This window comes from Rattus norvegicus, chromosome 15 (assembly GCF_021556685.1).
Source record: "Rattus norvegicus strain SHRSP/BbbUtx chromosome 15, alternate assembly SHRSP_T2T, whole genome shotgun sequence".
Lineage (NCBI taxonomy): Eukaryota > Metazoa > Chordata > Mammalia > Rodentia > Muridae > Rattus > Rattus norvegicus.
Window position 1 is genome coordinate 101,536,751 of NC_141548.1, and position 23,929 is coordinate 101,560,679.

Consider the following 23,929-nt stretch of genomic DNA (forward strand, 5'->3'; position numbering starts at 1 on the left):
CTCTGTGTATCTGAAGCAATGTGCGCCAGTCAGGGTTAGCCCTAGGTGTTCTTTCCAAGGGAAATGTAGCCTTCATAAGAGAAATGTCTTTCAAATTCACGCTATAGTTGATGTATCCTGAGCTACTGACTAGTAAGATCCTCAGTAGCCCGGAGATCGTGGTATCTGCTGCTGGAACACGAAAGAAGGCTTGCTGGTTATTTTACTCCCGACCCCACATTCTAGTCAAGCCATTTTCCTTCCTCTGTGAGCCTGTATCTCTGCAAGGCCATTACTGAGGGGTCGAAGAAGGCGGCCTTTCACACGCACGACGGCAAACAAGGTGTCCATGCTGGCTGGAGGAAGCAAGAACTGGGCCAGTCAACTAATCAACTGCCACAAACGAACTTCAAAGAAGATATCAATACTAGGTAAAATTCAAACGGAGACAAGTTGGTTTCCTCTTCCCAAAAGACTGACAGTGATATGGAAGGATGCTGGCCCAGGACTGGGAGACCATTCCCATCAGTCAAGGGTGGAGCTCGTGTAGCAGAACCAAGGGCAGACGCCACAAGAAAGCCACCAGGGACATAGACCTGTACTAATATTAAGTGGGGAGTCGACAAGAAAAGTAAGTGTGTTTAACACACTGAGTTAAAGAGAGGACACCAAGTCGGGAGACACCATGACACCACACCAAGGAACACTCAGACAGACAAAGCCCAGATGGATCTGCTCTGGATGCGGACCTGCCGCCACACGTGTGCCTGCGGTCACGTCAGGGGTCATCAAAAGCAGTTGGTATCTTTTTTGAAAAACGAAAGTGCGCCTTTTGCTTGCCTGTTTGTTTTATAGCGTGGAGTTTGTCAGGTGTGTAGGGCCCTACATCCTACAATGACCAGACGGATCTACCACCCCCTGTACAATTTAAAGTTAAAGAGTAGGGCCATAAAACGAGGCTGAAGACGTGGGTCGGTCAGTAGAGCGCTTGCCTAGCGCAATGCCCCAGCATGCTCAGCCTGATATAAACTAGCCATGGTGGCGCACCGTGCCTGAAGGTCCAGCGTGGGAGGAGTGGAGCAAAAGGAGCAGGAATTTCAGGTCACCCTTGGCTGGCTAGGAGTTGGAGGTAAGATGAGCCAGACCGCCATCTTGAAAAGAGTCAAAAGGAAAACTTACAGGAACTCCCCAGATCTCTTGTTGCTTTTGCTGGCTGACTCGGCTGGCCAGTAAGTTAGCAGGGCTTTCCTCCCCATTACGGACAGTTTGTACCAGATCTTGTGGGATATTTCCCACACGAAGTGAGACTTCCAGCGAATTGAAACGACTAAAGATAATTCCTTCAAAAGAATGTGCCACGTAACTCAGAAAACGGGTTGGAAGGAACTGAGACCCACTGGCCTCATTAACATGCAGTTTTGTGTGCTTGGTCAAGGGCATCGGGGACTCCAGTCTTTTGCAGTGTTTAGCATCCTCATGAGTCTGCCTCTAGGCTGGAATAACTTAGTCACCTGACTCTCCCGTAACCTTTTATTATTTTTGGCTTCACAAGGTGCACTCGTGCCCACGTGGGTCCTTTTGCACTTCCCAAAAGCCGTTTGTAGGACACCGATTTCTTGCCCAACTCCTCTGCGACACCACACTAATTCTTTTTGAGGAAAGCGCGGGGCATCTCTAGAGTTTATAGACAAGTAAATCCACTCCGATTCCAGTTCAAGTCTACAATAGTTTCTGGCGACTTGGAGTTTGATACTGCTCCTTGACTTGGTAGCTCTCCCTCAGTACTAGCTTATGCATATAGTTGATTTGGGCAGCAAAATGGCTAAGTAGGTAAAGATACCCTGGCGTAGACTCCAACCCGAGGAGCCCACAAGGTGGAAGAAGAAAAGTGACCCCTGCACATTGTTCTGTGAACTACACACTTTTGCTGTGGTGTGTGTGTGTGCACACACAAATGTGCAAATAAATACACTTTAGAATATGCTTATTCAGTGTTGCTTTTAATACTGAAGGCAAGAGAGGGCTTGGCTCATGCATTCAAAGGGTCGAGGCAGAAGCATCACAAGTTGGAGGTCAGGCTGGATGACAAAAAGGTTACTGGTCTCAGTTTAAAAAAAAGAAAGATAGTGAAGGAAATCTTGTTAATTATCCTAACGTCAAACCCGGGGTCGATGATCATTAACTGGAAAGGCCTGGGCAGTGAGTAAATCCTGCACAGCAGACCATGCCGCTGTGCGCTGATGACGATTTTTAGTGCTCCTACGCCAACCAGAGTGTACAATCAGGTTCATAATTCCAGGCACCTGCAGTTGTTTCTTCTCAGTTTGTAGGATAGAGGGCGGGTCCGGGTGGGGGTGGAGGGAGGGGTGGGTGGGCGCTGCCGGAAGTTGCCACGGAGCAGGGAGTGAATGGTTCCAATCCGTTTTACAGAACCCACTTCCTGTGCTCTGAGCGCCCTCTGACATTTCCAGAGCTGCTGTTTATTTGGGGACATGTGAGATGTGAAAGGTCTTTGTTTAAGCCACAATATTTATGAATGGCGTGAGACAAAGACGCAGGGCACGTTTTCGGCAGTCATGCGATCTCTACGGGAAGGAAACAGGGTGTTGAATTACCAGACAGTCAAGCAGCAAATCCACCGGAGAGGGAGGGCCCGTGGTGGGGCAGCCGCCTAGGTGGCCTCAGCTACTTCTTCCCTCCCATCTATCTGCCTGAGGCAGGATCAAGGAAGGCACACGCTCTAGGACTTCCTTCTAGCAAAGGGAACTCAGAAATTGCATAAAGGAGAATGAGTATTTAGGAGGAAGGTAACACCTGCTACCCATACATTTAAAAAAATTCCTTGTGTTTATCAACGGTCTCCTGCCTATGTTTTTTTTTTTTTTTTTTTTTTTTCGGAGCTGGGGACGGAACCCAGGGCCTTGTGCTTGCTAGGCAAGCGCTCTACTACTGAGCTAAATCCCCAACCCCCCTGCATATGTTTTTAATATTATCTTATCCACTGAAATATTTCCTTGACATACACTGGGTTTTACAATGGTCTATTATAGTAGGAAGGGTGACAGGATAGTCCTTCTGTCTTCTCAAATGAAATGTAAAGGAAGCTACTTACCAAAATTCACACGCTAAGTTCTTAGAAAAGGTCTTTGCCTACTCAACTGTATCAGGTGTCAATAAGAGGAAACGGAACATCTTTCTTAAGCAACAAAATATAGAGAATTTAAATACAATAGCAGTGATGTAGCTATTTTGCATTTTAAGCCCCGTCCCCTAATTTTAAAATAAGGATCACGGTGTGTTTAACTAGCAATATGGGAGCTGAATCCCTAAAAATAGAAATTCTCTTATATTTTAAAGCTACAGACACTCGATTTTTCTGGGAGACAACTAGACAGTTGCTCTCTCCGATTTGTTCTTGTGGTATAAAATGTGAGCTCTTAGCATTTTGCTCCAGCTGCTCTTAGACTTGTTGTGTGTTGTCAGGCCTCCTCGCCATGACAGAGTCTTCTCTCAGGAACTGTAAGCCCAAATAAACTCTTTTTGTCTGTAAGTAACCTTAGTAGTGGTATTTTATCATAGTAACAGAAAAGTAACACACTCGAAGGAAAAGGACATAGGTTTGTGTGTATGTGTGTGTGTATGTGTGTGTGTATGTGTGTGTGTATGTGTATGTGTGTGTATGTGTGTATGTGTGTTCATATGTGTATGAGTGTGAGTGTGTGTGTATGTGTATGTGTGTGTATGTGTGTATGTGTGTTCATATGTGTGTGAGTGTGAGTGTGTGTGTATGTGTATGTATGTGTGTGTATGTGAGTGTGTGTATGTGTGAGTGTGTGTGTATGTGTGTGTACATATGTGTGTGTGAGTGTGTGTGTATGTGTGAGTGTATATGTACGTATGTGTGTGTGAGTGTGTGTGTATGTGTGAGTGTATATGTACGTATGTGTGTGTGAGTGTGAGTGTGTATATATGTGTGTATGTGTGTGTATGTGTGTGTATGTGTGAGTGTGTGTACATATGTGTGTGTGAGTGTGAGTGTATGTGTATGTGTGTATATGTGTGAGTGTGTGAGTATGTGTGTGTATGTGTGTGTGTGTATATGTGTGAGTGTGTATGTGTGTGTGTGTGTGTGTGTGTGTCTGTGTCTGTGTAGGAGCAATAACTGTCTTCTTTGGATACAACTCTCCTGTGCATTATACAGAATTGCTTTTTTAGTGAGGCTTGACAATAAATTTCTACTTTGCTGTTTTCACTGAAGGATATGATAAGCTGGTGTTTTTCTTCTAACAGCATAAAAAGGTAGGAAAGTTTAGATCATATGAATTAAGAAATAATTAATTACTGACTGGCCATGGTGGCACACGCCTTTAATCCCAGCACTCCAGAGGCAGGGGCAGGGGCATCTCTGTGAGTTCCAGGCCACCCTCTTCTGCATATTAAATTCTTGGAGACCCAAGGGCTATAACACAGAGAAACTATGTCTCAAAACAAAAACAAAAACAAAAACGAAAACAAAACAAAGGAAGAAAGAAAGTATCAGTCATCGGTATGTAGAAAGTATCAGTGTCAGTATGTAGAAAGTATCAGTCATCGGTATGTAGAAAGTATCAGTCATCGGTATGTAGAAAGTATCAGTCATCGGTATGTAGAAAGTATCAGTGTCAGTGTGTAGAAAGTATCAGTGTCAGTATGTAGAAAGTATCAGTCATCGGTATGTAGAAAGTATCAGTGTCAGTGTGTACCGTTTGTCTGTAGTAGATAAGACATTCCAGCCTTAGTTCCTGTCAGAAGAGACTGGACTCTCACTGAATAGCCACAAAAACAAACAAACAAACAAACAAACAAACAAACAAGCTAACAAACAGAGAAGCTAATCCTACCTCAGGCTATGAGTGAAGCGCCAACAGCTAGCCCAGGCCTAACCTCTCCCTATCTCTCTTACTCTCTACATGGATCCTTCCCTAGCTATTAATTCAACATACCAGACTCTCTTCTGCACTGCAGTGAAGTGGCAGCCTCGGTGCCAGTCTGCTTCCTCATGGACATACACTCGAAGCAAGAGTAGACAGGGTGCTTTGTTCCACGGCTGCACAGCACAGTAGGGCTATTCTGTGAGAGCAGTAGAACCAGTCCATAATGACTTGTCACCCAGAGGCAGCGCTCAGGCACTGTGCTTCTCCAGTAGTCAGTGGATTTTAGTTACTTTCCTAACATTGGTTTCCTTTTACATTCCTTGCCTCAGGTTTTTCACATCAGCGTTAAAGGTAGCATTGGTAGAGCTGGTCAGTGATGCATACTTGTGACCCTAACAGCTTGGGGGATGGAGGTAGAAGGTTCAGGAATTCAAGGCCATCCTAGGATACATAAAATAGCAAGTTTAAGGCCAGCCTGGGTTAATAGAACCCCATCTCTAAAAAAAAAAAAAAAAAAAAAAAAAAAAAAAAAAAAAAAAGTAAAAATAAATAAAGTAAAAAGTTCAAGATTTAAAGACTTTTTAAAAATATATTTGTATTGGATACTTTTTTATTTACATTTCAAGTGTTATTATCCCTTTTCCTGGTTTCCCGTCCATAAGTTTCCTATCCTATCCCCCCTCCCTCTTATCCTATGAGGAGAAGACCCAAAGACCCACCCCCTTCCCATCTCCCTGCCCTGACATCCCCCTAACCTGGGGGGAGGGGTTCCAGCCTTGGCAGGACCAAGGGCTTCTCCTTCCATTGGTGCCCAACAAGGCCATCCTCTGCTACATATGCAGCTGGAGCCATGGGTCTGTCCATGTGTAGTCTTTGGGTAATGGTTTAGTCCCTGGGATCTCTGGTTGGTTGGTATGGTTGTTCTTATGGGATTGCAAATGTCTTCAGCTCCTTCAATCATTTCTCTAATTCCTCCAGTGGTGACCCCATTCTCAGTTCAATGGTTGGCTTTGAGCATTTGCCTCTGTATTTGTCGTGCTCTGACTGAGCCTCCCAGGAGACAGCTATATCAGACTCCTGTCAACATGCACTTCTTGGCTTCAGCAATAGTGACTGGGTTTGGTGTCTGTATATGGGATGGATTCCCAGGCGGGGCAGACTCTGGATGGTCTTTTCTTCAGTCTCTGTTCCAACTTTGTCTCTGTATTTCCTCCTGTGAGTATTTTTGTTTCCTTTTCAAAGAAGGACTGAAGCATCTGCACTTTGGTCATCCTTCATCTTGAGCTTCATGTGGTCTATGGATTTTATCTTGTGTAATTCAAGCTTTTGGGCTAATATCCACTTATCAGTGAGTGCATGTGTGTTTTTTTGTGATTGGGTTATCTCACTCGGGATGATATTTTCTAGTTCCGTCCATTTGCCTATGAATCTCATGAAGTCATTGTTTTTAATAGCTGAGTAGTACTCCATTATGTAGATGTGCCACATTTTCTGTATTCATTCCTCTGTTGAAGGGCATCTGGGTTCTTTCCAGCTTCTGGCTATTATAAATAAGGCTGCTATGAACATAGTGGAGCATGTGTCTTTGTTGTATGTTGGAGCATCTTTTGACTTTATGAACTTACAAAATAAATAGAGATACAAGAAAATATTAATAAGGCCATGGGAACTGCTGGGAGTGTTTTTATAAAGGAGAAATAGAGAAGCTGGTACAGCAAGGATACCTAAGCTAAAGACTGGGAAAACCCACGGACAGATAACACCAAGCGGCCAATGGGAAGAGAGCAACCAGGAGCTAGATAGTAGCGGGCTGTGTGCAGAGCAGGCTGGCGGGAGATCCTGCTAGCAGATAACTCCATCGCGATGGAGAACTTTCCTTGCGCGGTTCCAAAAGATATTCTAAATGCATCTATGTATTCTTCTAAACCTCAAAGACACCAGTTCACCCCACCTGCTTTATCCTTGCAGAAAGATCACCGAGTGGTCTCTTACTACCCTGATGGAAGTTACAGCCTGGAGATGGAGAGACGTTTGAGGAATTTCGTTGTTGTGTTCTTAAACCATTGTCTTCTCAAACATGTTGGTCCCAGCGAACACTATAATTTAGCATTAGATACAATTCCCTAAAACCTTTTAATCAAAACCACAGAGCTGTGATTGGGTCCCTTCACGTTGCTCTTTTTTGCTTACAGTCGCGTCTTTGCCCGGCAGCCCCGTGCCTGGCAGCCCCGGCAGCCCCGGTTCCTCATTGTCATATCTGTTGCTTCTCCTCCTTTCCCACAGCTACATAAGGAATACCATCCCAGGCAGGACTACACAGTAAGACCTGACTGTAAAAATAAAAGTTAAATTAAAAAAGTACGAAGATAGAAGGCCAAGAATGGAGCTCCTTGTTGGTGCTTGGCTAGCACGAAGTAAAACCAGGCAGGGTGTCTCAACTCAGAAGGAGGAGACAGGAGAATCAGAAATTCAATATTATCCTTAGCGTGTTTGTTGTACATGCGACCCTGTTAAAAGAGAACTAGAAGAGGAGAGGCGGGGACTGCCTTCATTTTTAAAGGTGGTTGCTTTTCTTACCTGTGAAGATATAATCATGCCACACCTATGGTCTTAACACCACGATTTCATGTGCGCCTGGATGATTTGCTTTAGAATATGAATGCACGTGCTTTAGATGGCGGTGATAATTGGGCAAATTTTGTTTGGACCGCAGGGGTTGGGGGTGGGTATCGGGGTTTGCCTACTGACACCAACACCACCAATTTCTTACTCCTATGTGACACTTGCTTGTTCAGAACCGAAAGAGTCAGGCTGTAGCTTTTAAGTTTCAAGGTTTAGGCGTTCGGTTCTTTCCTCCGAGTTATGCTTAATAAAACCTCACAACGATGGGCTGAGGAAGGTCCCTGCTGTGGACAAGTGTGTGATTTGGAACACCAGGCAGGCACATTGGCCACGTGGCCCAGTGGCCCAGGGCCACAACTGAGAAGTCAGCAGCTGTGCATGCTAAATTGAGCTCTGTCATTAACCTGCCGAGGGACCTTCTAAAAAGTGCTTGACTCCAGGAATGAAAATAAACAAAAGTGCCAACCCCCTCCAATAGAGCTAAAGAACACCGGGCCGCCCACGTGCACAGAGTAAAGCAGACTCCCTGCACTCTGTTTAGAGTAAAGCAGACTCTGCTTCCTTTCCTTCTTGTTAGAGAGACCGGAACTTCAGAGTGACAGGTTGTAGGTTCCTGCTTTAGGTTTCAAACGGACAATATGAATAAATGCACACAAATGGGGGTGGGGGTGAAGCCAGTGTGTGTAAGGGGGAGCAAACTCTTTACAGCACTGTGAGGTTTCTTCAGGGCTCCAACTCTCCTGTCTGTTCATGTGTGTTCACACTCATATCATGTATGCTCACCCTGTGTAATGTGTGCTCACACTCTGCCATGTGGGCACACACTCTGTCATGTGTGCTCACACACCATCTTGTGTGCTCACACTCTACCATGTGTGCTCACACTCTGTCATGTGTGCTCACCCTCTGTCATGTGAGCTCATACTCTGTCATGTGTGCTCACACTCTGTCATGAGAGCTCACACTCTGTCATGTGTGCTCACACTCTGTCATGTGAGCTCATACTCTGTCATGTGTGCTTACTGTCTGTAATGTGTGCTCACCCTGTGTAATGAGTGCTCACCCTCTGTCATGTGTGCTCACCCTCTGTCATGTGAGCTCATACTCTGTCATGTGTGCTCACACTCTGTCATGTGAGCTCATACTCTGTCATGTGTGCTTACTGTCTGTAATGTGTGCTCACCCTGTGTAATGAGTGCTCACCCTCTGTCATGTGTGCTCACCCTCTGTCATGTGAGCTCATACTCTGTCATGTGTGCTCACACTCTGTCATGTGTGCTCACACACCATCTTGTGTGTTCACACTCTGTCATCTTCTCACCATCTTGGCTCTGTATTGGATGGAGACTTCCTCCCTCCTCCTCATCTTTCCCTTTTCTCCCCCAATTCTGACATGGTTTTGTTTTGTTGGCACTGAAGAGCAGAAGGCGGCCATGTCCTCTCACAGTCTTTATTCCCCCTCTCCATGGTTAGGCGTGCTGGAACTCTAAACTCCTAACAAGAGAGAAGATGAATTTTGGGCCCATTAAATTCCAGGCCTGGGAAGGACTGTCTAGATTAAGTTTTGTTTCTGGAGATGTTTTTGAGTGATTAACTTAATTGAGGAGGGGGATGTTTTGGCAAAAATTTAAAAAGGAACATTTTCTATCAGATCCAGCGCTGGATTCGTTCACTCTGGCTGCTACTCTACCACATGGGCTGCTGTCTCCCTTTTAGCTGCCCTCTCTGTGCGGTTCCCTAGGCAGTAGTTACCATGCCTGGCACACACACACACACACACACACACACACACCCCTCCTTCTGCGGGCCCTTGTGTGATGTCCTTGAGGGCAACAGAACCGGATCCGCACGCTCCAACTGCCTCTCAGCCATTTCTTTCACACACTGTCTTCTTTAGCCGGATAAAATCAAAGTTCCAAAAACTGTAATTTATCAATTAGTTTTACATGTTGAATTCCCAATCCACAATTCATCCATACAACAAATTCACTGCCAGTTAATGAAGATTTAAACTGCCCACCTAGACAAGATAAAATCGACCCAGGTCCACCTGAATCTGGACCATCCGGCTCTGTGGTCTTCATCTTGATTTTTCTCTGCTTCCCTTCTCTTCCTCCCTACAAAAACTTTGTCCCCACCTTATTCTTTTACTGTCCAATCATGGCCTTGATCTAACTTGTGCCAGCCCTCACCTGCATAATGACATCCACCTACAGGGGGACCCATCTTCACTGTGGCTGGGACAATTCTCTGAGTTGCATAAAATAGAGCTAGCATGTGGAGACCCATGCCTCTTCTTACTTTGGATTTAATGTGGCCCAGCTCCCTCTAGTTTTGCCTCTGTGGTTCCATTATGACTGGAATAGTGAGTCAAATAAACCCTTTCTCTGGTTATGCTCTTGTCAGAGCATTTTACCACAGCAGCAAGAGAAGAAACTATGGGAGTACACAGCATGAAGACCTGAAGTCAGGTCCCTGTGCCACACTCGGATCCCAGGTGCCATCACCTGGATGCAACCCAGAGCTCAGGGGCAGAGACATGGAGATCCCTAGAGCAAAGTGGCCAGCCACTCCAGCCAAATTAATGAGATCCAGGTTCCAAGACAGACACCCTTCTCTCTAAAAACAAAATGTGAGAGACTGAGGAAGATGCCTCTGGGATCAGCTGCTGCCAGCCACAATACCCACGTGAACGTGTCCATAACACATCCCCGCCCCCTGCCCAACACACACCCCCAAAAGAAAAAAATAATGCCAGTGCATGCTATTTCCACCCACTAAGCTGAAGTTTAATTGTTGGATAATACTCCCACTTCTTTTATACTCCTTACACATAAAAATGGGACTCATGCTTAGTCCTTTACAACTATAAGAGTCAGGGCACACGACAGGTGGGATTGTATAGTAAAAGCCACTATTTCATCTATGCAAAGACTATTTGCACCAGAATGCACACAGTTAAAACAGGATGAGTTCGACATGGTCAAAAGTTGGGCTCATCTTCACCACGGTGTTACTAGAAGCTAAGTATTGCACTGGAATCCTGTAAGCTGCACTCACTAACTGATACAGGAATCCAGGGGTCAAGGTGGCAGTCTTAGTCATAGCTGTGACAATGAAGGGCCGTGGTCATGTTTGTTCTGGGGCAGGCAAGCAAACATTATCATGCGTAGACTCTGAAACCCATCCTTTCAAGAAACACACTCGGTCTGCAGAGTGCTTACCTAGCATTCCCAAAGCCCTGGCTCCGTCCCCAACATCTTATAGACCAGAGGAGCTTGTCCGGCAATCCTAGTGTTTTGAATGTGGAAGCAGCAGGCTCCAAGGTATAGCTTCAGCTGTAGCATGAGTTTGAGGCCAGGATAAGCTAGGTGAGACCCCGTCTTTAAAAAAACTATCTGCCTTGAGACCAAGAGTGATCCAGAACTTTCCAACTGCTGTAGAGAGCAGATCAATGCCATTTAAGTAGGTATCATTGGAGACATAGGTAATATTGGTCACTTAGCTTTTTCTTTTCTTATACGAGACACATAAATACCTTAAAGGTTAAGAAATCACTGGCTGATAGAAGGAGAGGTACAAAACCCTGCAACCTCAATACTTTCAGCCCTAACCTGTAAGAGAGACTCCCACATAACTCTTTCTGGCAGATTCTAAGCAGCGAATTAAATTCATACTAAATTCATACTGTGTGGTTCCAGGATGTCACCTGAGAGCAGAACTCTCCCTCCTGTTCCCTATTCTTGTAATTAAAAATAAAAAATAAAAACAAACACAACACAAACAACAGAACAGACCCAGGTAGAAACTCAAAATTTTTTTTTATTGGAACTTGAGAGAAAGGTCAACAGAGCAGGGATGCCGGAACTCTCGGCAGCCGATTCGAGGAGAAGATGGGTAAGAGGAAGACAGAAGGCCAGGGTGTGTGCATGTGCGTGCGTGTGCGTCTGTCTGTCTGTCTCCTGGGAGAGGAGGCCTGAGAGAGAGCTCACAGAATTCAGAGCCAGCAGGCTCAGGACTTAGATCCATGTCATAAAAACAGATATAAAGAGGGAAAAGAAATGTCAGCTTTCTGGGCTGGCTCACCATACTGCCAAGATCGGCCATCTAATTCCTGGGAAACAGGACATGGGAAACAGCACAATGCAGAGGGAAAGAAATGGCTCTCAGGGCTGTCCTGCATGCACGTGCCCCCCGATAAATAATAAATGAATGAATGAATGAATGAAAACTGTAAGTAAATTCCTTTTTTCAAAAGCTGGGCTGTGGTGGCCCATGCTTCTAATCCCAGCACTCCGGAGGCAGAGGCAGGTGAATCTCTTGAGTCCAAGGCCAGCCTGGTCTACAGAGTGAGTTCCAGGACAGTCAGGGATATACAGAGAAACCCAGTCTCAAAAAATAACAAAAAATTTTTTTCAAAACAAAAAGAAAAGCTACACTTTCTGAGTTGGAAGTATATTTAAAGTATACATGACAAGACATCATTTTCATAGCAAGGTTATAGATAGAAGATATTCATTCACAGAAGTTTATTTACAGACAGAACAAAGATTAGACAATTACAGCAGTTTTTTTTTAAAAGAAAGTTTACACTTAATGTTCCATTCAGTATTTTAAGTCATTTATCCCTTCGACTAATAAAATTAAGCTCGGTGACTTTATTGAATGCTATAACATCCCCATTTCTCTGGTGTCCATATTTTAATGTTTTAACTCCTCTTGGTCACATGTGGAAATGAGCAGGTTATAGCAGAGTTCTGATCAGTGCTTTTCTCCCATCCAGTATGGAAGCGCTAGAGACCGAAGGGCAAACAGAACCTCATTCAGGCTGCTTAACCAAATTCCGTGGGCTGCTGTGTAGGCTGTGCCAAAAGAATTACAATATAACCTTTCATATTGTGTTCTCAGTGGTGCAAAAAAGCCATTGTAAACACCAGAGGATTACACAGACGGACAAATTGTGTGAGGAAGTAGCTGGCGTCCCGCATGTTTCTTGTTAGGAAGACTCATCGCCCCCGCCCCCCCGCCCCCTCGTCCTAGAGGTGTGGCATTCATAATAATCACAGGTAAAAACGTCGACGCCCCCTTTGTTCTCCTGCTCTTCACACTCACAGACCCTAATTCAAACAGAAACAGCCATTGCTCGGGACCACAGAGGGGCGCGTCCCTTTTTTACCGCGTCATCAGCATTCAGCCCTTTGCTGTTTCCTTTTCCCGGTTACTGTTCAGTCATCCAGAGTCAGCTGGTTCTGCACCAAGGGGCCGCTAGGGACCTCTGACGGCGTCCTTGTTTTAAACAGTCTCTTGTTTGATGTTATGTTTGCTAAGCTAGCTGGCTGGCTCATGAGCTTCCCAGGATTCGGGACTTGGACTCCCATTTTGCCATAGGTACTTCCATAGTTAGGGTCACTGTGGCTGTGATGAAACGCCATAAGCAAAGCAACTTAGCTGTGTCTTAGTCAGGGTTCTACTGCTGTGAACAGACACCATGACCAAGGCAACTCTTGCAAGGACAGCATTTAATTGGTGACTGGCTCACAGGTTCAGAGGTTCAGTCCATCATCAAGGTGGGAACATGGCAGCATCCAGGCGAGGCACGGTGCAGGAGGAGCTGAGAGTTCTATATTTTCATCGGAAGGCCACTAGACTGGCTTCCAGGCAGTTAGGACGAGGGTCTTAAAGCCCATGCCCACAGTGACATACCTATTCCAATAAGGCCATACCTCCTAATGGTGCCAGGCCCTGGGCCAAGTGTATACAAACCTTCACAGTAGTGAAGGGTGGATTTAGCTTATGTTTCTCCATCATGGTTCATCACTGAAGGAAGTCAGGTCAGGAACTCAACAGGGCAGAAACCTGGAGGCAGGAGCTGATGCAGAGGCCATGGAGGGGTGCTGCTTACTGGCTTGCATTCCTGCCTTGTTCAGCCTGCTTTCTATAGAAACAGGACTGCCTGCCCAGGGTGGCACTACCCAAAATGGGCTGGGTCCTCCACCATCAATCACTAAAGTAAGAAAATGCCCTTACATGCTTGCCTACAGCTGGTTCATACGAAGGCATTTTCTCAGTTGAACTTCTGTCCTCGCTGATGACTTTAACTTGTGTGGAGTTGACATAAACTAACCAGGACAGAGTCAGTGAGATCTCAGGCTATATCTGACTTTACATAGGTTGTGGGGATCCCTCATTTGTGCCACAGACTTTACTCACTAAGACGTTGCTTAAGCCCCTGTTTATAAACATTTTACCAGCAGGATTATATTTGGGAAAAGTAGGGCAGCTTTCAACTTTCAAATGTTATTTAAATCTTCCTTATGGTGATTCTGATTTTTTTCCCAGAACTCTACTTAGACAAGTTTTCAAATTCATGCATTTTGAAAGAATGGACATATATAAATGTTGATTCAATTGATATGATATTCATATATATATATATATTTTATGACTTAATATACATTAAGAAGTTGTCTGTGGATTCTAGTTTCCTCATCTGAAAACACAAAATTAAATAATCTTGAGAGTACTTTTTAAATCTTGCATTCTAGAGCAATAAAATTTACATCTAATTATCTTTTAAATGTCTCCAAATTAAAGTGTGGCAGTGCAAAGTCAAGTGGATGGAAGTTGGATAGAAAAGGCTGCATCTGAATTATTTTCCACCAGGAGCTGTGTGTTGGTCCTCTATGGGAGATGAACTAGAACAGTTCCAGGGTCATGGCCAATAGTGGTTCCTGCCCTTAGGAACCCCCAGGGCTATATGCCCTGGGGCAGGATCCAAGCCGCTTAGATAAAGGACATCTTTAAAATATATAGCCGAAAACATCATTGAACAGAAGGCCCTCACCTGTTTCTTACCACACACACACACTCATCCCCCCACACTCACACACACCCACAAGCACTCTCACACACACCCACACACACTCACCCCCCACACTTACACACACATACACACTCACACACACACTCACACACACACACACTCACACACTCACCCCCACACTCACACACACATATACACACTCACACACACTCACACACACTCACACACACTCACACACCCCCACACACTTACACACACACATACACACTCACACACACTCTCACACACTCACACACACACACACACTTACACACATATACACACTCACACACACTCACACACACTCACACACTCTCACACACACTCACACACCCACACTCACACTTACACACCCACACACCTCCATACACACAAGCTCTCCATGACCCCACTGTGCTTCCTATACCCCAACCATTTTTACCTCTTCCCTTTAAAGAGAGCCATTTCCTCCCCATGCTCCATTTCTCTGTGCTACTCAAAAAGGGACCACCTAGTCTCTGTCTTGAGAGAGTTTTTGTCAAGGTTAATTGGGACCTGTATGTTGTCCCCTTTTGTCACAGCTGTGTGTCCTTCTCCACATGGCTGGCCACATCAATGGCCCCACATGGTCCGCCTTAGACCATCTTCCTCACATGGTCACAGGTTCTTACCCTGGGCTTTCTCCTGCCCAGATACTCTGGCCTCTCAGTGTTTTCTGCCCATCCCTCTTGTCTTCTTGGCTGTGAGGAGGGAGATGGACCTGGGCCTTCTCTTTTCTACTTCGCCCAGCCCTGGAGAATCTGGTTTGTCCTGTGGATTTATTCAGACCCCAGACTACTCCAAATGTGCCCTGCCCACCTGAGCTCTATTTCCAGTTATGCATGTGGAGGCTCACCCCACTTCTTGGCATTTCCTCTCATGTTTTCTGGGGTCTGATGTTCTGTGGTTCTGAGGCTAAGCTCCTGATGGCACTCAGACCTGCTCCTCCAGGGGCTTCCTCCTCTTAACCAATAGTGCCATTTCTCCTGAGGCTGACACCATACAGCCCTCCTCCACACATCTCAGCCAGCTTCTTGGCAAATCCTGCCATCTCTACCCTCAAAAGACATCAAAATTCAAGATTAGACCCTTTGTTCCCACCCCATTATCCCCATCGGTCCCTCTGCCTCCCTTCTTGGCAACTCTAGAGTTGTTCCAAAACATACTGGACATCTCATCTCAAAGGTAATCAAAGTCTCCCTGCCACGCCCTGAGTGAGAGCTAACGGTGTGCTCAGTGGTTATTGGGCTGTGTACAAGGCTGCATATGCACATGCCCATACACAGACATGGGCATGTAGACAGACAGACAAACACCACAAGAACAACGCAGACACGGACACATATACATACAGATGAGTGCACATACATGATGCGTTCATATCACACACAAACACAGACATGTAGTCAGACCACAGATATGCAGATGCACAGACAAGCTGCCCATACCTCATTCTTGTCTCTTCTCTGTCCCCGTCTTCCACCCCACCATTCAGTCTCTGTTCTCCTTATTGTAGGTGCTCTGGTGGCAACTCCAGTATTATTCAGGCAAGTGCAGTAAGTGCCCCTCTCCAGAATGTTCCTCCCCAAGCGTCTACAGACCCTTTGTCTTTAGTTCTTTCAGTCTTTACCCAAAGTAATCAGGGATGGCTTCCATGGCCACTTGAGATTTTAAAGTCACCACCCTCCTTTTCTAAACACATAATTCATAGTTCTGTTCCCACCAGCCCCCCTGCTATCTCTCTCTCTCTCTCTCTCTCTCTCTCTCTCTCTCTGTGTGTGTGTGTGTGTGTGTGTGTGTGTGTGTGTGTGTGATATGACCTAATAGTCTGATTTAGTTTTTAACCTGTCCTTCGTTTCCCCAATGGGATGTGAGGTACACATGGACAGGGTTTGTCTGGTTCCCCACCCTAGTGTGGAAGGGTGCTGGAGTTGTAGGCACACGATAAACACATGCTGGATTTGTGCAGTGGATGATTAATGCTATTTTTCAAAGTGAGGACAAAGTGAAGTGAACTTCAGGTTGTTGGAACCTTGGCCTCATAGAGAAGAGTCCCAACCTCATTAGTCTCCAGAAGTCACCACCAGGCTACATATCTCATGCCACCATCCTCCCCTGCCCAGCTGGCCCTCCCTGGGCCCAGAGTAGCTCAGCAGTCTCTGATTGCCTCATCTTCTCAATTAACTGTTTCTGTAAAGTATCTAGCATGTTTAGGGCAGCTGCAGTTGACTGAAAGGCGATAATGGACCAGGCACTAGCAAAAACAAATGGGCAGGAAAAAAGGCACTTAACATCTAATACGACCGATCTTTCCTTTTTGATTTTAGTGCGTCTTGGTCAGCTGGTATAAATAAGTCAAAAATTCAGCCATGCTGCAGCACTGCACACCTTTAGTCTAAGCACTTGGGAGGCAGAGGCAGGTGGATCTCCAAGTTCTAGGCCCACCTGGTCTACAGGGCAACCAGAGCTACAGAGAGAAATCCTGTCACAAAAACCAAACCAAACCAACAATCACCAAAAAGCAACATAAGACGGAGAACTTTTATCACAGTGAACAAGACCTTCTACAGAGTAGTGCCTTCAGGAGAGCAGCGGGGAGGGAGGTCTCACTGGCTAAGCAAACCTCTTCAGGTCTTCAGCTATGTTAGCTGACAGGGTGGCCACAAATCAAAGCAGGAAGGCACAGGTGCCACAGAGTAGCAGAAAAAAACGTGTGTGTGTGTGTGTGTGTGTGTGTGTGTGTGTGTACACTCATGAAAATGCTCCCACTCTGACCTATGACATAGTGGAGAAGCATCACTTCCAATGAAGCACACTAGTGAACTTCAATTCACCTGTTGCAAAATGAACTTAACGTGCTGAAATTAAGTAAGGACCCTGGGCACCTGTTCAAACACTTCTACTTATGAAAACAATTTTCCTGAAAAAATAAACCTAAGTCGGTTTAGCTGGAATTGATTTAAGGCAGGTCTCTGTGTTTGTTGTTCTTACACTTAGTAGGCACAGAATGAGTTATTGCACGAGTTACAGGGAGCTGTCTTGGAGGCAATTTCTTTTTTTTTTTTTTCTTTTATTTCCTTTTCGTTTTATTAAACATTCCATTCGTTTACATCCCAAATGACATACCCCTAAGCCCCTCCCACACCAACCCCTCCCCCTCCCTTTTTCCTCCATGAGGATATTCCCCCACCCACCAACCTTCTCCCATCCCACCTCTACATTGTTTCCTATGTTGTCATTGCCTTCCTCCTCCTCCTCCTCCTCTTCCTCCTCTTCTTCCTCCTCCTCTTCCTCCTCCTCCTCTACCTCCTCCTCCTCTACCTCCTCCTCCTCCTCCTTCTCCTCTCTTCTCTCCCTTCTCCTCCTCCTCTTTTTCCTCCTCCTCCTCCTCTACCTCCTCCTCCTCCTCCTTCTCCTCTCTTCTCTCCCTTCTCCTTGGAGGCAATTTCTTAATAGTGTAGACTGTAGAAGGGAGCTGGCCATGTATCCGGGGACTGTTGTCCAGGAGTAATCTCTCTGTCTCTGTCAGTGTCTCTGGGTCTCTGTCACACACACACACACACACACACACACACACACACACACACACACACACCCTGAAAAGAATGATCTATAATACAGAAAACCCAGAGCTGTGAAGAGTTTTCCCTTCTTCCTATCAATCTAAATGATCTCCACTCTCATTTGAACTTAGTTTTTCTCTCCCCTTCTTCTAACTTCCTTTGGCCCCTCCCATATGCTTCCTGGTCTCTTTCTTCTCTAGTTCTTGGCACCAACCTCTTCTTTGTTGGCAGTTCAACCCTTTTTGCCTTTTTAGCTTAAAATTTGCAAAATAATTCATCCATATCCATTTACTGTCAGTCTATAGCTACTCTACACTATTTTCTTTTTCTATTTTTTGAGGCTGGGTCTGGAGGCAGACTTGGCCATCGTGCCAGGACTTTTGTGATGCTGGAGACTAACTACAGGGACTCCTGCAGGGCAAACCCTCTGTCCACTGAGCCTCATTCCCAGCTCTGAGCAACACCATCCTTAGAAAATGTAGTCATACACTTTCAGAGAGAAGACCTTCGAGCAAACCAAACAGCATCCAAAGAGATCAGGCGCATTCAGAGTGGAGGAGCACTAGATGTGCATCCCGGTGTTTGTATCTATCCCGCCCCAGGCCTGTGGATACATTGTGTCTAATCTTCACAAGAGCTCGAAGGAAGTAATTTTCATTTCGGTTAGCTGAGCAAGGTACAGCTAGAGACAGAATTTCCACTTATGTCCATAGGCTGTTGTCGGTCCACATCACCTGCCTTTATAAGTTCATCTCACCACTATGGGTTACCATGTTTCTAATATTAAGGACAAAAAGAATGTAGGACTAGATATATAGGTTTTCTTTTTAAGATTCTTCCCCACACCCCCCCATCCATAACCACAGCTTCCTTTAAATATATGGAGATGGACTAGAGTGCCCTAGGGTGGGAATGGGGCTAGAGAGTAATGTGTAGGGGTAAGGCTAGAATGATTGTGGGAATGGAGGTGGGGCTAGATAGTGATATGATGAAGGGGTGGGGTGGGGCTAAAGAGTGGTGTTGTGAGGGTTGGTGTGAGGGGCAGGGGTGTGTAGAGAGTGACAAGTGAGAGTGGGGGTGAGGCTAGAGTGAGGGTGGGGTAAAGGTAGGGCTAGAGAGTGATGTTAAGGGGTGAGGGTGGGGCTCGAGTGTTGTGAGGGGGTGGGGAGTGACATGTGAGGGTGGGGATGGGTCTAGAGTGAGGGTGAGGGTGGGGGTGTGGCTAGAGAGTGCCGAGTAAGAGTATCAAAGGAAGCTCCTGGTCCTTTTCTTGTTGATGTTATCCACGGATAATTGAATCAAAACCTGGGATCCTTTTAGTGTTGGAAGTGGTGGTGGTGGTGGTGGTGGTGGTGGTGGTGGTGGTGGTGGTGGTTGGGTGATCCTAGAAACTCCTTTATTTCACAAATAAAGAGGTTGTAAACCAGAAAAATGACTAGTTCAGAAGAATAGACACTTATTTGCTGGCCCTACCTGGGGGAGTGAATTGAGTTAGAACATTTTATGCTTACTGACCAACAGAAGGAAGTCACCCTGTTCACCTACAAATTCGGGAGTTTCCACCTCAGAGTGAGAGGCACTTCAAACTGGAAGGGTATTCAGCTGTGAGCTGCTGAATCCAAATGTTCCCAAGGTGTCTCATGAATGGGAGAGTTTCAAGCAGACATCTGGAAAGCAAATCTCAAGATACAGCATGGACTGTAACAGGCCCGGGAGGGATTCTGATGAGTGGGTCCAGCCTCAGAGGCAAAAAAAAAAAAAAAAAAAAAAAAAAAAAGACAAAACCATTGGTGTGCTTACAACTTGCAACAGAGTGAGAGTGCAGATGTGTGTGTCCCTGCATGTACAGTGAGGTACACGTGACTACATATGTGTGTATAGCGGTGCATGGATAAAAGTGTTTATTCCCTGAATTCTCTTGTCGCTGTAGTTCTCACACTAAATAGACTCCAAGCACCACAGAGCTTACAGAGAACACCAAGAGTGACGAGCGTTAGGGAGAAGGTCACAGACAGGCTACTTTAATAATAGTTGTGGCATTAGTGCCTTTGGTAACAGGTCTTTGTCACAGTACTTGGTTGCTAAATGGTTTTTTATTTAACACTTTTAAGTAGAGCTTCTGTTTCTTCCCGGCTGATTCACAGCTTGCTGCCTCCCTGGTCTAGGAAGGAGCTAATGTACACTGAAACCAAATTTGGTTAGAAAAGCCTTGAGCTGTAGTGAAAGGCACACCTGTGTTCTTTGGCAGGTGAACTGAGTCTCCAGTAAAGAATTGCTGCAAATCTCCCGTTCAGTTTGCCAAACAGGTTTTCCCTCCCATTGAACAACTGGGGTTTGGGGGGTGGGGAATCCTTTATTTTTCCTTAATGGCCACAATAATACCACACAATCACTTTTAATGCCAAAGCCTCGATAGTGGGTGGGATGTTGCGATTCTGGGGCTAAAGTATCTTCAAGCAGAATTTGTAACTTAGTAATTTGCAATTAGTGCTTCTTGGAGTAGAAAAAGATACTTTGTAGTGAGAAAGTTATGATTAAGATGTTACACTGAATTAATTAGAAAAGGCTATTTTCTTGATAAATTCGTTTTTACACTTAGGAATAGGGTGGTATGGCTAGTGAAATGAAGGCGTCAGAGAGCTGACTCCTAGTGAAAAGACGAACTCCTAGTGAAAAGACGAAGGTTGTTCGGAACTGCACCATCTTAGAGAAACACAAGGCATTTATCTTTCTGTTTAAATATCCTGTGTGGTCCGTTTTCACTTTCTGCCCATTTTTATGTTAGAACACTGTGATGCCATGAGCAACATTTTGACTACATTGTTTTGAAAGTTTAAGGTATAAAACTTCTAAACTGAATGCTTGATTCATTATATACTGGTCTTTAGCCATTAAAGAAAGTATTTTTCCATTCTTGTGGGCCCCCAAAAATGTAACTTTTTTCAGTGCATATATAATGTAGTCTAGGGAGCTTAACATTGTCCAATCTCATAGCAAGGGCAAAGAATAAAAGAGGAAAACCCATCAGTCAAGTCCACAGGCGTGACGACCCTGGCTCAGGAACTAACAGCACTGTCATCCTGACATGATTTACAGATTATTTGTGGCACTACCCACTTGTTTTAAGTTAAAACTATGTTGCAATCTCTACAGTAATAGACTATTTCTATTTTTAAGTTTTCAACAAAGAGATTAATCTTCTCTCTCTCCCTAATACACACCATCTGTTATGTTAAATTGTTTGTACACATATTCATGAGTCTCTGCCTCTTGGAGCTGGGATCCCTAGGGTGGCTTTACTGGGAGCTTGGAAAGTCAGGGTACCCTGGAGGTTTTGGCTTCATTAGTGGGTGATGAGGTAAGGCAGGGTCAGGGGTACGTGGAGTTCTCCCTTGGATTTCAAAATATCTTGCTTCTGAAAGCTTTGTTAGCATAGCTCGTGGTTGATGGGTTGTTTCTCCCAAGTGCAATAGACAGAAGAAGTATATTACATTTTAAACATTCAGAGAGAAAACAAGAAACATTTTCCACAGTTATAACTTTAAAAATGTGCCTTTGGGGCCAAACAGTGGAATTTACAACTAATCACTTGGTAAGCATAAACCTACTAGAGGTCTACCGGCAACTCTAAAGATATTTTTGTATCAAAATATTTGTGGGTCAATGTTTTTCTGTCAAGTAAAAACAAGAAATGGCTAACTAATCATCCAGACAGAACAAAAAGCCTGTGATGGAGGACAAAACATTTAATTTGGATAATACCAATTTCAACCATCTTCACAGAGCATATGCAGGCTGGAAATACAACATAAGATCAGGAATGGGTTCAGGAAGAAATTTAACATGCGACTATGACAAAGGGCAGGAACCCAGAGATGGGAGTGCTTCGTGGCAGATCATAAAAGAGTACAGAGGACACTTTGCAGTCACAATTCCAGGGGTGCTGATGTGAGTAAATAGGAGATGATAAGGAACAGGCTCCCCAAACTTTGCTCTTCAATTTGGCCCACCAGGGAACCCAGAGTAACACACTGGGACAAGTAGAGCTCAGGGCCAGAATAGGAGGTAACTGTGTCTGCCGCCCACTGACCAAACCATGCTGTCCCTCACGTTCCTTTCCACAGCCGTGAGACCTGCACATGCAACATCACCTACCTGAGGTTGCACAGCCGAGAGAGAGAGAGAGAGAGAGAGAGAGAGAGAGAGAGAGAGAGAGAGAGAGAGAGAGACTGATGTGTTTCCTCAGATGATTGCAGTACTGGGTAGAAAGCAGGCAGGGATGGACTTAAGTTCAATATTGAAACTAAAGGGGGCATTGAAACAAAACAGTAATAGATAACTTGTTAAACCCTGGGCCCTGGAGTGTGGGCCGTTTTCTCAGTAATATTCTATAAATGGACTGACAAGGACTGACTGGGCTCCTATGGTCCTTTCTAAACCCAAGTTTTAGTAATTCAACATCCAACTTTGCATCTGCTTCATGGCCACCCAGTCATCTTAGGTCTTAGTGTGTTTCACTCGGTTACTATAAAGGCAACAAGCAGTTACATTCTTCACAGTGGGCCACAGGAGCTCCGTGTGGACATTGTGAAGCTGGGCTAGGAAACTGCTTCTCTGAAGCAGCCTGATTTATATGTTGTAGGCCTTTGGTTACTTTTGGCAAGAAGCAGATCCTAAAAGGTCACACCAAGAACTGCACGAACTTTAAGTGGACAATAATAAACCCATAATGAAGCCAGTGTCTTTGTTCTCTCATTTATGCCCAGATTTGTGACCTCAGGAGCTGGAAGGACACCTTGATCTTGGTGTTTATCTTGAGACAGCAGAGAAAAGATGAATGAATGAGTTTATTCTTCAATTAGGTGGGAAATGTGGAGTGGTTTGTTTGTTTGTTTGTTTTAAGCTGGTGGGGGTTGGGGAGAGAGCTCAGTCAGGGCAGGAGGACCTGAACTCAGATCCTCAGAACCCCCATAAAAGCTGAGCATATTGGTGTGCATCTTAAATCCTAGCACTGGGGTGGAGTGGTACAGAAAGTTGACATCTCAGAGCTTACCACACACACACACACACACACACACACACACACACACTCTCACACACACACTCACACACCATAAAGTCACACACACTCACACATATTCTCACACACTTACACACTCACGCATACAGACATGCACACAAGTAGCACACATGTGCACACACTCACACACATGCACACACCATGCGCATGCACAAATACACACTCATGCACCCATGCATGTGCACACACTCACAAAACTCTCACGCACATGAATACTCTCTCTCTCTCTCTCTCTCTCTCTCTCTCTCTCTCTCTCTCTCTCACACACACACACAAGCAAGGTAAAAACAGAAGTCGAGGAGGGCTGGGGAGATAGCACAACCAGTAACTCGGCTGCAGTTCAAGTCTGAGGACCGGAGTTTAGATCCCCAGCCCCTCTGTAAAAGACCAGATGGTGGTATAGAGCTGGGAAGGAAGGCAAAGAAAGGGGATCCTTGAGGCTCACTGGTCAGGGGCCTAGGTCAATCTGAAAGACCTGTCCCAGGGAAAGCGACTCTGTCTCACAAAACAAAGTAGATGACATCAGGGGTTGCTCTCTGGCCTCCATACTCATAGGTATACACACACACACACACACACACACACACACACAGAGAGAGAGAGAGAGAGAGAGAGAGAGAGAGAGAGAGAGAGAGAGAGAGAATATGCTTTGGGACCCTCACAGATCAGACTCCCCAAACTGAGAGTGTGTTGCTCTGGGGGGAAATGAGTCAAATGACAGCCCCCACCTCTAGTGCCCTACTCGGCAAAGACCCTCACGGGCCTCCCTGGAGCTTGTGCTGGACTCATCTGCTACCTCAGAATTAGGCCTGAGCTACTTGATTACTACGTTCCGCATAACACTAGGCAGAAAAGCCCTGAATTTTAATGGCAAGGCCAGTTTCAGTCCCAG

At 45.3% G+C, this 23,929-nt stretch overlaps 1 protein-coding gene across 2 annotated transcripts in view; it reads left to right on the forward strand.

Moving 5' to 3' along the window:
• The window catches only part of Cldn10 (claudin 10), a 91,886-nt gene that overhangs the window by 46,994 nt on the left and 20,963 nt on the right, over positions 1-23,929 (forward strand).